This window comes from Belonocnema kinseyi, chromosome 2 (assembly GCF_010883055.1).
Source record: "Belonocnema kinseyi isolate 2016_QV_RU_SX_M_011 chromosome 2, B_treatae_v1, whole genome shotgun sequence".
Taxonomy (NCBI): domain Eukaryota; kingdom Metazoa; phylum Arthropoda; class Insecta; order Hymenoptera; family Cynipidae; genus Belonocnema; species Belonocnema kinseyi.
In genome coordinates, this window is record NC_046658.1 from 99,551,526 (window position 1) to 99,554,256 (window position 2,731).

Below are 2,731 nucleotides of genomic sequence, written 5' to 3' on the forward strand. Positions count from 1 at the left end.
AACTATATTTATAAGTTCTTTATTTGCACTTTATTCGAAAAACCAATCGTACACGTGGCTGACATTTTTTTCTATTTTCAGAGAGCGAGAGAGCGTGTAACGTTACAATTTTTTACGTAGACTTAGCAAGGTCGATACACAAACTAGGTTAGCCTAAACTTCAAGGTTGATATAATCAAGTGCAGATCATCTGATGAGATAAAATAATTAAATCCTAACACTCAACCTTATAATATCCACATAGTATCCCTTCAGTATCATGCAAAAAAAACGCTCAAAAAGCAGCAAGATCGGCACGTTACTTGTTACAATTCCGATTAGCATGCTTCTACTGAAAAAAGATATGCTTAAAGTCACCTTCAGCGTATGTTAATCACAGGTATTGCGTTTTTTAATTTTATAAGGTTGAAAAAAAAATTTATCACTATTATTCCATGACCTTCTCATGGAAAATTTAACTTAGAATTCGAATGGCAATAAAGTAGAGGCTCATCTTACTGTTATTTAGAGTTTTTGTTGAATGATACCACCCAGTGGGCACAAAGTTTAGCGATGTCTTTTCGACATCGTTACGACATCTTTACGACAACTTTACGACATCCTATGTCCATGTCGTTAAGGTATGTTTAAGATATCGTAAATAAGTCGTATGATCTTATGATGTCTTTACGATATAGAAAAGACACCAAAACGACATAGGATGTCGTAAAGATGTCGTAAAGACTTCGCCAAATTTTGTGCCCACTGGGCAGCCCTGTGGATCTCTCCGTATTGTAGATTACAACTCGGCCCCGCAACTGTCCTATCTTCATTAGTTCCTTATATCATTTTTTTATATTAAAGAGAAAATATTAATTATAAGATTGTACAATAATCCTGACAAAGTGAAATACATATTGGATTTTAATTTAAATAAAAAGTAAGGTATGATTCTTAAAAAATTTTCTCGAAAACACAATAAATAATATTATTCATTAAATTTGAAAAGAATTTCCCGAAAAAAAATTTGAACAGTATACAGTTTAAACTTATCAAATGACTATTCTTGCTTTTCAATATATAAAAGATATAATGTGTTTGAAATTAAATTGGACAATTAATATTTGAAAAAATTTTATTTAAAAATCAGTGAAGAATATAAGAAATAATTACTCTAATTGCTCTCTTTTATCATTATATCTTTAAAACACATGGTTAACTACAAACATGTTAAAAAATTGATTCTACTTATCATTTATCATCTGAAATTTTTTTTTTTTAATTTCACTTATTGGATGCATTATTTTTAATTTTGTTTACTTATTTTTAAACTAGATATTCATAAATAAAAATTCAATTTAATTCCAATTACATTATATTCAAAAGTGTAAATACTCGCTAAACTTACAAATGCTAAATTTAAAATTGTATTATTACCAAGTTTACTGGATGACATTTTAATTTATGTTTTCCCTTTAGCAATTATACAAATCGTTTGCAAAACTGTTTTGAAATATAAAATTTGTAAAATTATTTTAATTTAAATTATTTACGAACATAACATTTCTTTTACTTGAATAAATTTAAAAAGTGATTCGGTTCCATTGCTTACAATGCAAAAACAGGAAATGATGGGACAACTAGCGTAGCGCTGGGGAAATTAGGAACTAATCAACTTAGGACACTAAAGAATCGCCAATCTTGCTTTTAGATACACAGGGCTGATGATACGGAAGGGATACTATAATGATATTATAAGGAAAAGCTGTAGCATAATCTAATAAATGAATGGTCAAGCCACGTGCAAGTAAAAAAACCGAAACAATCAGAAACCACCGCTGACGTTCTCCACCTTAGATAAGTAGGCCAGTATTAGGACTATTTTTAATACCAGGTATGTTAAATTGTAATTCTCAACCAATCCTCGAAGATATTGTTCTTATATCTGGAGAACCAGGCTACATTTTTATTATGACGAGATAGTTTCAAAAGCATGTCGGTATATATAGTGTTTTAATTCCCAACCCCATTTCCCCGAAATGGATGTATTTTTCAATACCTGGACTACCAAAATTAATCTTTATTACGACGAGACCTTATTAATATCATTTAGGGGGCATTATTCCTCAACTGCCCCAACTCAAAAAGTCATGTTTTTCGATTGTCTCTAAATTCTGGGAATATGTTTGCCTACCCAACAGTAGTTAATCCACAAACTTATAGACCAGGATTACCAACCCTCCCCAAGTGAGGGGGGGGTGAATTTTCAACCCCAATGCCTGCAGGGGTAGTTTCAAACGCCTGTAACTTCCTTTCTAATTATGCGATTTAAAATTTTTATAAGGATTTTGGAAAGTGCTTTTTACACGCTTTCATCTTATTTTATTATTTGTAACAAAAAAAATTGTTTAAACAATTTTTTCAATAATTCAATTGTTTATTTAACTTTTTTCGCAATTTAGACATCTACGATTTTTTTTAAATAGTCTCAAAAGAAAGCTTGACTTTTTTACTATGAAAAATGTCTAATAAGAAAATGGACAAATTGAAATTCATTGAGTTACAGAGCCGGTTGTGGAGGGAGTCCTCGCGCTCGCACTCGGGCGTTATGCAGTAGCATACCGCAGAACAGTTTTCAAGTATGCCATTGTTTTGTATTACTCACATTGATCCAAAATTGCATGAAGTCATCGGAAAAAACTATTCACTTAATCGAAAATATTGATTAATTGAGCGGTTGGGTGCAAGAACG